A 12,159-nucleotide genomic window follows, 5' to 3' on the forward strand; every position below is an offset into this window, starting at 1 on the left:
TTCACTGCCAACAGGGGTGCAGACATTAACCCTTTCTTTTCTCTAGATGATAAAGGATGCTGACAATAACCCCATCACTGCCCTACACCATCTGCATAGTATAAACTCTTTTATGCCATAGACCACCAGGGATGATGTGATTAACCCTTTCTCAAAAATCAGTATTTTTCCAAGGTGTCAGCTATGTGAACCTATGTTGAATTTGATGTGGATGGCCGTGGGATATCATTTTTCTCTTTCTGTTTGGGTGGAGGTGAACTTAACATCCTCTCTCCTTCCCGAGTTGTACATAATGAGACATAATGTGAGACGTACGGGTGTATTCTTATCAAAGACCTGAACTTTTGTACCGTCTGAAATGGCCCTTATTTAAGAGGAGTAATGATGGCAGGAAGGTCATTAGTGGAAACAGTGGAGTGGGCAAGTCTGGGGCCGAGACGTGCTGTTCTGTCCTATTCTGAGACAGTGGAATAGTGGCAGGAGTGCTCCAAATTCAAATTTATTAAGGAAACTGCTTTAACTCGACATCACCCTATAAATAGAGAACATTGTTTTATGTGAATTGCTGAATATAAGAAGGTTCTAATTATGTGTGTTGGTAACTGACATATTATTTCTGTCGTTGACCTCTTGTATTGTTATATAGGCTTCAAATATGTAGCTGGATGCACACTCGGGGTTAATCTATCATCTCTATCATATCTATCATAGGCACATCTATCGTAAATGAGCAGGTAAAAGCTTTGTGGGTCAGATTTATATACACAAAAGGGTACACTAAGGGGTCCACTGGTAAAAGTAAAATATGCCTTGCTATCCTTAGGCAAAAAAGTCTGGATCATGCTCATCTGCTTTTTTGACCAAGGATAGCAAGGCATTTTTTTTTACTTTAACCAATGGACCCCTTTGTCCAACGGATTGCCTGCCCCTAACAGAAAGACTGCCTGTATGCATTCTGACAGACAGGATAGCCTTTCCTGTAAGGCTACTTTCACACTAGTCTATGGGTCAACTTTGCAGGATGTGTTTTTTCACCAAAACAACGCATTGTGACGTGCGTCGTACGACGCTAGTGTGAAAGTAGCCTAATCCGTCTCATTTTCTCTGCTGCTAGAGACGGATTTCACTTGCCAATAGTCAGTGGGCAGCACGTTAGGCAGGAAGGAGACCCTTAGAGACTGTCACTTTGGAGTGATTTTCTCAGGTTGAAAACGTATTGGGGGTAAATAGAGTACAGTGCACTTGTAGAAAAAGTTTGAGGAGCCGTGATCTACAAGATGCTTCCTCAGGGTGATGACCAAGCTGATCTCAAACAAGGACTGGACGAAGATTAAAAACTCATGATCCAAGAACTAATGGGGGTATCCAGTAGAGCACAATGTCAGGAACTGAGTAGGAAACACAGAAAGGAGGGGAAGCTAATGAATTCCGGATAGAAATGTGTCACAGAGAGGCTTTTATAAATACTCTCAAGGCTATAGAAGGTGAGAGGAGCTGAAATTTAGCAAGGGCCGGGCCTTCCTCAAAGAATCGCTCTTCATGTCCAGAACAAGGAAGGTGTCAAGAGAGGGCTTCCTTCTATTCTTATGCCACAGGAAGACATATTTCCAGTCAGCAAAAGCCTCTCAGAATAAAAATATTCATCCAGCAATCATCCACAAAAAGCAAATATGCTTTTATTAGAAAGAATTCCCTCAACCCTTACTAGATGTGATTTTCAGACATTTCCAAGTAATGGAAACAATAAGTAGTAATGTCCATGTCCCCAGGTGACTGGTAAATGACGATACTCACTGACAGGCCTGGTGATACTCTATTTGCACTGACATTTGTGCTGGTACCTGTGTATCCTCACAATAAAATCTGTGAAATGGAATAGGTAACCCATTACCTCGAGCAAATATATCCACATCATGCTGAAAAAAGATTAAATGGATTTGTGTCACTGTTATATTTTGTGTACTTACATACAGTGGTGTGAAAAAAGTGTTTTCCCCCTTTGTGATTCCCTATTCTTTTGCATGTTTGTCACATTCAAATGTTTCAGATCAACAAGCTTAAATATTAGACAAAAATAACACAAGGAGACACAAAATGCAGTTTATAAATGAAGGTTTTTATTATTAAGGGAAAAAGAAATCCAAACCTACAGGGCCCTGTGTGAAAAGTGAAAAAGTGATTGCCGCCTCCCTCTTTTAAAATATTAATTAACTGTGGTTTATCACATCTTTGGGATTACTGTTTACTTATTTACTTACCGTATATACTCAAGTATAAGCCGACCTGAGTATAAGCCGAGGCACCTCATTTTGCCACAAAATACTGGGTAAGCTTATTGACTCGAGTAAAAGCCAGGTATACATTGTCCCCTTATCCCTGTCCTGGTATGCATGGCTCCCCGTCCCTGTCATTGTATGCATGGTTCCCAATTCCCATCCTGGTATGCATGGCTCCCTGTCCCTGTCATTGTATGCATGGGTCCCAATTCCCATCCTGGTATACATGGCTCCCTGTCCCTGTCAGTGTAGGCATGGCTCCCTGTCATTGTATGCATGGCTCTCCCATCCCTGTCATTGTATGCATGGCTCTCCCATCCCTGTCATTCTATGCATGGCTCTCCCATCCCTGTCATTGTATGCATGGCTCTCCCATCCCTGTCATTGTATGCATGGCTCTCCCATCCCTGTCATTGTATGCATGGCTCTCCCATCCCTGTCATTGTATGCATGGCTCTCCCATCCCTGTCATTCTATGCACGGCTCTCCGGTCCCTGTCATTGTATGCATGGCTCCCCGGTCCTTGTCATTGTATGTATGGCTCCCCGTCCCTGTCGTTGTATGCATGGCTCCCCCATCCCTGTCATTGTATGCATGGCTCTCCCATCCCTGTCATTGTATGCATGGCTCTCTGGTCCCTGTCATTGTATGCATGGCTCCCCGTCCCTGTCATTGTATGGATGGCTCCCCAGTCCCTGTCATTGTATGCATGGCTCCCCGTCCCTGTCATTGTATGCATGGCTCTCTGGTCCCTGTCATTGTATGCATGGCTCCCCGTCCCTGTCATTGTATGCATGGCTCCCCAGTCCCTGTCATTGTATGCATGGCTCCCCGTCCCTGTCATTGTATGCATGGCTCTCTGGTCCCTGTCATTGTATGCATGGCTCCCCAGTCCCAGTCGTTGTATGCATGGCTCCCCAGTCCCTGTCATTGTATGCATGGCTCCCCATCCCTGTCATTGTATGCATGGCTCCCCCATCTCTGTCAGTATAAGCATGGCTCCACCATCCCTGTCAGTGTATGCATGGCTCCCCCATCCCTGTCATTGTATGCATGGCTCTCCCATCCCTTTCATTGTATGCATGGCTCTCCCATCCCTGTCATTGTATGCATGGCTCCCCCATCCCTGTCGTTGTATGCATGGCTTTCTGGTCCCTGTCGTTGTATGCATGGCTCCCGTGTCCTTGTCATTGTATGCATGGCTCCCCCATCCCTGTCAGTGTATGCATGGCTCCCCCATCCCTGTCATTGTATGCATGGCTCCCCCATCCCTGTCATTGTATGCATGGCTCCCCCATCCCTGTCGTTGTATGCATGGCTTTCTGGTCCCTGTCGTTGTATGCATGGCTCCCGTGTCCTTGTCGTTGTATGCATGGCTCCCGTGTCCTTGTCGTTGTATGCATGGCTCCCGTGTCCCTGTCGTTGTATGCATGGCTCCTCAGAGCCTGTCATTGCATGCATGGCCCCCTGTCGTATGCATGGACCATCCCAACTGTACCCACACCTTGTAGCGGTGGGATGGCTTTTATGCCTTTTTTGATCAAAATAACATTAGCTAAGTATTCTATTCATGTACTATTAATGTTTACTTATTTTATTTACTTATTACAGAGTATATGCTCAATTTGCTTTTTTCTCAAGTTTTGTAAAAAAAAAAAAAAAAAAGACAAAAGCCAATGACACCTTTTGTGCAACATTTAAAGGGAATCTGTCACCCCCCGGGACGTACGGTATATGACCTATTAATATGCCCATACAAGTAATAGAAATGTTACACTAGTCCTACCTGTATGCCTCACATTGATGGTAGATTGTTGTGGAGAAATGTTATATTCTGTCTTTATGCAAATTATTTCTTCCAGGTTTCGGGGCCCGGAAGTAATTCCTGCCCCCTGTCCTCATTGTAATTCTACCCCCCGATGCACGTCAGTTATGGCCCCGGAATCCCGTACTTGCGCCCTGCACTCCCTCAGAAATACATACCTCATCCTCCCTTCTGTGGGCGCTGCATTCAGGGATCTTCTGCGCAGGCGCTGGTGAGTCACTGTGGCCTCCAGTGTGAGCGCTGATAATATGCTTTCCTCACTTCCTCCCTGCACAGCTATCGCTAGGAACCGTGTGTACATGGTGATGACTATGCAGGGAGGAAGTGGGGAGAGCACCTTATCGGCGCGCACACCGGAGGTTACTAGAGCGGAAGTCGCTAGCGGCTGCACAGAAGATCACTGAAAGCAGCGCCCACAGAAGGGAGGATGAGGTATGTATTTCTGAGGGAGTGCAGGGCGCAGGCGCGGGATTCCGGGGCCATAACTGACGCTGATGGGAGGGGGTAAGCATTACAATGAAGACAGGAGGCAGGGATTTCTTCCATGCACTGCAGGCCCCGGAGCCTGGAAGAAATCATTAGCATAAAGACAGAATATAACATTTCTCCACAACAAGACCATTAATATGAGGCAGACAGGTAGGACTAGTGTAACATTTCTATCACCTGTATGCCCATATTAATAGGTCATAAATGTCCTGGAGGGTTACAGATTCCCTTTAAAATGAACTCCCTGGAACTACTCAAAATCTAGGTAGTAAAAATAAAAATGGTTGGCAGCGATAGATCGGTTGCTAAATTTAGATCTCACACATATAGGATGAAAAATCTGTTGCAGACATATTGAGGAATACTTACTCGTGATAGAGACAGAGCAGAAAAATGCAGGATGATGAAAATAATCTCTTGAAGACCAGAAAATATAGATACACAACCTAACAGGTTCTGTAGTCTAATTTCTGAACCAGCCTTGTACCTGTGTTAGCATCATATAACAAGTCAGATTTTAATTAGCTGGAAGTGTACGATGGAGGCATCCATTCCCATCGAAAGCCATATATATGTATAGTGCCTTGAAAAAGTATTCATACCCTAGTCATGTGACTTGTGTTCAGTCAGGATTTTATTTAGATACCAAACTACAGGGGGCAGAATACAAATGCACGTCACAATTTTCAGATTTATATTTTTCAGATATTTAGAAAATTATGTATCATTTCCCTTACACTTCACAAATACTATGTGTTTGTATATCACATAAAATCTCAATAAGATACATTTCCATTGTTTGTGGTTGTAATGTGAAAACAATTCACGGCGCTTTATATATATATATATATATATATAGCTGAATGTGTGTATGTATGTATGTGTGTGTGTCCCGGATTGGCATCTGCACCGTCGGAGCTACAGCCACAAAATTTTGCAGTCACACGTCTGGACCCTGAGAGCGTCATAGGCTATGTTGTGAGGCGAAATTTTAACCCCGCGCGTTCCAGTTCACCAAACAATTTTGCCCCTATCTACATAATGGGGAAAAAGTGAAAGGAAAAGTGTTGGGGGCAAATTGACAGCTGCCAGATGTGAACAAGGAGGACTTAAGGAGTGAGAGCGATGGCGCCAAAGAGTATATACCGTACAGTTGCTAACGTGGGGCTTCGACATGGGATACTCACCACACATGGGGATATGAACACACACACAAAATGCGCCACACACTACCATGTGCTTGAATACATATACCACCCTCAGGACACATTTCACCACACATACACCAACCTCACCACATAAAAGTCGAAACACAAAAGTCGCCGCTCAAAATTCGCCATGCGCAAAACTCGCCACATGCAAAACTAGGCTCACGCAAAACTCGCCACATGTGCAAAACTCACCTCATGGAAAACTCGCCACACACAAAACTTGCACACGTGGAAAAATTGCCACATGCACAAAAGTTGCAACACATGCAAAAGTTGCCTCACTCAAATTTTGCACATACTCAAAACGCAACACACATAAAACTCGCCACGCGCAAAACTCACCATGCGCAAAACTTGCTGCACACAACTTGCTACACTAACCTGTCACATGCAACTCAACACAAAAAGTTGCTACACGCATGTCGCCACACAAAACTCATCTCACAAAAGTCGCTACATGCATGTCGTCACACGCAACTCAACACACACAACTTGACACATGAAACTCGCCCTAAAACACACACAAGTCTGGTATTATCCTTCAAAAATTAAAATCTGATTAATAAGCAGACAAACTACAAGAGCAACAACTGTACCATATAGGAAATATGGCAGCTGTCAGTCATATGACCTGTCTATTATGTGTATGTGTGAGCTAATATATACTGCCAGGGGGGAGGGCTTCCTGTTGGCTGGGGATTTATCAGGCTGCCAATTTAGCTTACAAGGCCTAATACAGGAGGAGATGACACACAGATATATACAATATACAGGAGAGATGACACACACACATATATACTATATACAGGGGAGATGACACACAGGTATAAACTATATATAGGAGGAGATGACACACACATACAGTGGGGCAAAAAAGTATTTAGTCAGTCAGCAATAGTGCAAGTTCCACCACTTAAAAAAATGAGAGGCATCTGTAATTTACATCATAGGTAGACCTCAACTATAGGAGACAAACAGAGAAAAAAAAATCCAGAAAATCACATTGTCTGTTTTTTTAACATTTTATTTGCATATTATGGTGGAAAATAAGTATTTGGTCAGAAACAAACAATCAAGATTTCAGGCTCTCACAGACCTGTAACTTCTTCTTTAAGAGTCTCCTCTTTCCTCCACTCATTACCTGTAGTAATGGCACCTGTTTAAACTTGTTATCAGTATAAAAAGACACCTGTGCACACCCTCAAACAGTCTGACTCCAAACTCCACTATGGTGAAGACCAAAGAGCTGTCAAAGGACACCAGAAACAAAATTGTAGCCCTGTACCAGGCTGGGAAGACTGAATCTGCAATAGCCAACCAGCTTGGAGTGAAAAAATCAACAGTGGGAGCAATAATTAGAAAATGGAAGACATACAAGACCACTGATAATCTCCCTCGATCTGGGGCTCCACGCAAAATCCCACCCTGTGGGGTCAGAATGATCACAAGAACGGTGAGCAAAAATCCCAGAACCACGCGGGGGGACCTAGTGAATGAACTGCAGAGAGCTGGGACCAATGTAACAAGGCCTACCATAAGTAACACACTACGCCACCATGGACTCAGATCCTGCAGTGCCAGACGTGTCCCACTGCTTAAGCCAGTACATGTCCGGGCCCGTCTGAAGTTTGCTAGAGAGCATTTGGATGATCCAGAGGAGTTTTGGGAGAATGTCCTATGGTCTGATGAAACCAAACTGGAACTGTTTGGTAGAAACACAACTTGTCGTGTTTGGAGGAAAAAGAATACTGAGTTGCATCCATCAAACACCATACCTACTGTAAAGCATGGTGGTGGAAACATCATGCTTTGGGGCTGTTTTTCTGCAAAGGGGCCAGGACGACTGATCCGGGTACATGAAAGAATGAATGGGGCCATGTATTGTGAGATTTTGAGTGCAAACCTCCTTCCATCAGCAAGGGCATTGAAGATGAAACGTGGCTGGGTCTTTCAACATGACAACGATCCAAAGCACACCGCCAGGGCAACGAAGCAGTGGCTTCGTAAGAAGCATTTCAAGGTCCTGGAGTGGCCTAGCCAGTCTCCAGATCTTAACCCTATAGAAAACCTTTGGAGGGAGTTGAAAGTCCGTGTTGCCAAGCGAAAAGCCCAAAACATCACTGCTCTAGAGGAGATCTGCATGGAGGAATGGGCCAACATACCAACAACAGTGTGTGGCAACCTTGTGAAGACTTACAGAAAACGTTTGACCTCTGTCATTGCCAACAAAGGATATATTACAAAGTATTGAGATGAAATTTTGTTTCTGACCAAATACTTATTTTCCACCATAATATGCAAATAAAATGTTAAAAAAACAGACAATGTGATTTTCTGGATTTTTTTTTCTCAGTTTGTCTCCCATAGTTGAGGTCTACCTATGATGTAAATTACAGACGCCTCTCATCTTTTTAAGTGGTGGAACTTGCAGTATTGCTGACTGACTAAATACTTTTTTGCCCCACTGTATATACTATATACAGGAGGAGATGACACACACACATATATACTATATACAGGGGAGATGACACACAGGTATATACTATATACAGGAGGAGATGACACACTGGTATATACTATATACAGGGGATATGACATACAGGTACATACTATTTACAGGGGAGATGACACACAGGTATATACTATATACAGGGGAGATGACAGGGGAGATTTGGTCAGTATTTTTACCTCAGTATTTGTAAGCTAAATTGGCAGCCTGATAAATCCCCAGCCAACAGGAAGCCCTCCCCCCTCCCTACAGGGGAGATGACACACAGGTATATACTATATACAAGAGGAGGTGACACACAGATATATACTATATACAGGAGGAGATGACACACAGGTATATACTAAATACAGGGGAGATGACACATGTATATACTATATACAGGAGGAGATGACACACAGATATATACTATATACAGGAGCAGATGACACAGGTATATACTATATACAGGAGGAGATGACACACAGGTATATGCTATATACAGGAGGAGATGACATACAGGTACATACTATATACAGGAGGAGATGACACACAGGTATATACTATATACAGGAGCAGATGACACACAGGTATATACTATATACAGGAGGAGATGACTTACAGGAATATACTATATACAGGAGGAGATGACACACGTATATACTATATACAGGAGGAGATGACAAACAGGTATATACTATATAAAAGAGGAGATGACACATAGGTATATAGAGGAGGAGATGACATACAACAGGTATATACTATATACAGGGGAGATGACACAGGTATATACTATATATAGGAGGAGTTGACATACAGGTATACAGTATAGTATACTAGATTGTGGCCCGATCCTAACGCATCGGGTATTCTAGAATATGCATGTCCCCGTAGTATATGGACAATGATGATTCCAGAATTCGCGGCAGACTGTGCCTGTCGCTGATTGGTCGAGGCAACCTTTATGACATCATCATCGCCATGGCAACCATTATGACATCTACGTCGATACTGTGCTCGTCGCTGAATCAGAAACGTGGGATTTCTACGTCCTTTATGACATCATCGTCGCTGTGCCCGTTGCTGATTGGTCGAGGCCGCCAGGCGATGGTGTCATAATAGGTTGCCATGGCGATGATGATGTCATAATGGTTGCCATGGCGATGATGATGTCATAGTTGTTGCCATGGCGATGATGATGTCAAAGTTGTTGCCATGGCGATGATGTCATAATAGTTGCCATCTTGACGGTTGCAATGGTAGCGGTTATGTCATAAAGGTTGCCATGGCGATGAAGATGTCATAATAGGTTGCCATGGTGATGAGGATGTCATAATGGTTGCCATGTGATGATGATGTCATAATGGTTGCCATGGCGATGATGATGTCATAATGGTTGCCAAGGCATTGATGATGTCATAATAGGTTGCAATGGTGACAGTTATGTCATAACTAGATTGTGGCCCGATTCTAACACATCGGGTATTCTAGAATATGCATGTCCCCGTAGTATATGGACAATGATGATTCCAGAATTCGCGGCAGACTGTGCCCGTCGCTGATTGGTCGAGGCAACCTTTATGACATCATCGTCGCCATGGCAACCATTATGACATCTACGTCGATACTGTGCCCGTCGCTGAATCAGAAACATGGGATTTCTACGTCCTTTATGACATCATCGTCGCTGTGCCTGTTGCTGATTGGTCGAAGCCTGGCGGCCTCGACCAATCAGAGAGCCGGGATTTCCAGGACAGACAGACAGACAGAAAGACAGACAGACAGACAGAAAGACAGACAGACAGACAGACGGAAAAACCCTTAGACAATTATATCCCCATAGTTTGTAAGCTTGCGAGCAGGGCCCTCACTCCTCCTGGTATCTGTTTTGAACTATATTTCTGTTATGCTGTAATGTCTATTGTCTGTACAAGTCCCCTCTATAATTTGTAAAGCGCTGCGGAATATGTTGGCGCTATATAAATAAAATTATTATTATTATATACAGTTAGGTCCATATATATTTGGACAGAGACAACATTTTTCTAATTTTGGTTATAGATATTACCACAACGAATTTTAAACAAAACAATTTAACATGCGCCACCCTGTTTTTAAAGGGACCACAAGTAATTGGACAATTGACTCCAAGGCTATTTCATGGACAGGTGTGGGCCATCCCTTCGTTATGTCATTCTCAATTAAGCAGATAAAAGGCCTGGAGTTGATCTGAGGTGTGGTGCTTACATTTGGAAGGTTTTGCTGTGAAGTAAACATGCGGTCAAAGGAGCTCTCCATGAAGGTGAAACAAGCCATCCTTGAGCTTTGAAAACAGAAAAAACCCATCTGAGAAATTGCTGCAATATTAGGAATGGCAAAATCTACAGTTTGGTGCATCCTGAGAAAGAAAGAAAGCACTGGTGAACTCATCAATGCAAAAAGACCTGGGCGCCACGGAAAACAACAGTGGTGGATGATCGCAGAATAATCTCCATGGTGAAGAGAAACCCCTTCACAACAGCCAACCAAGTGAACAACACTCTCCAGGAGGTCGGCGGATCAATATCCAAATCTGCCATAAAGAGAAGACTGCATGAAAGTAAATACAGAGGGTTCACTGCACGGTGCAAGCCACTCATAAGCATCAAGAATAAAAAGGCTAGACTGGACTTTGCTAAATAAGATCTAAAAAAGCCAGCACAGTTCTGGAAGAACATTTTTTGGCAAGATGAAACCAAGATCAACCTGTACCAGAATGATGGAAAGAGAAAAGTATGGCGAAGGCGTGGTACAGCTCATGATCCAAAGCATACCACATCATCTGTAAAACACGGCGGAGGCAGTGTGATGGCTTGGGCATGCATGGCTGCCAGTGGCACTGGGTCACTAGTGTTTATTGATGATGTGACACAGGACAGAAGCAGCCGAATGAATTCTGAGGTATTCAGAGACATACTGTGTGCTCAGATCCAGCCAAATGCAGCCAAACTGATTGGTCGTCGCTTCATACTACAGATGGACAATGACCCAAAACATAAAGCCAAAGCAACCCAGGAGTTTATTAAAGCAAAGACGTGGAATATTCTTGAATGGCCAAGTCAGTCATCTGATCTCAACCCAATTGAGCAGCATTTCACTTGTTAAAGACTAAACTTCAGGCAGAAAGGCCCACAAACAAACAGCAACTGAAAACCACTGTAGTGTAGGCCTGGCAGAGCATCAAAAAGGAGGAAACACAGCGTCTGGTGATGTCCATGAGTCCAAGACTTCAGGCAGTCATTGCCAACAAAGGGTTTTCAACCAAGTACTAAAAATGAACATTTTATTTAAAATTATTGAATCTGTCCAATTACTTTTGGTCCCTTTAAAAACAGGGGTGGCACATGTTAAGGAGCTGAAACTCCTAAACCCTTCATCCAATTTTAATGTGGATACCCTCAAATGAAAGCTGAAAGTCTGTACTTCAACTGCATCTGAATTGTTTTGTTTAAAATTCACTGTGGTAATGTCTATAACCAAAATTAGAAAAATGTTGTCTCTGTCCAAATATATATGGACCTAACTGTATATAGATGGTTGCCATGTCGATAATGTCATAATGGTTGCCATGGCGATGATGTTATAATGGTTGCCATGGCGATGATGATGTCATAAAGGTTGCCATGGTGATAATGATGTCATAATGGTTGCCATAGTGATGATGATGTCATAATGGTTGCCATGGCGATGATGTCATAATGGTTGCCATGGCGATGATGTCATTATGGTTGCAATTGTGACGATGATGTCATAATGGTTGCCATGGCGATGATGATGTCATAATGGTTGCCATGGTGATGATGTCATATTGGTTGCCATGGTGATGATGTC

Source organism: Ranitomeya imitator, chromosome 4 (genome assembly GCF_032444005.1).
Source record: "Ranitomeya imitator isolate aRanImi1 chromosome 4, aRanImi1.pri, whole genome shotgun sequence".
Classification (NCBI taxonomy): Eukaryota; Metazoa; Chordata; class Amphibia; order Anura; family Dendrobatidae; genus Ranitomeya; species Ranitomeya imitator.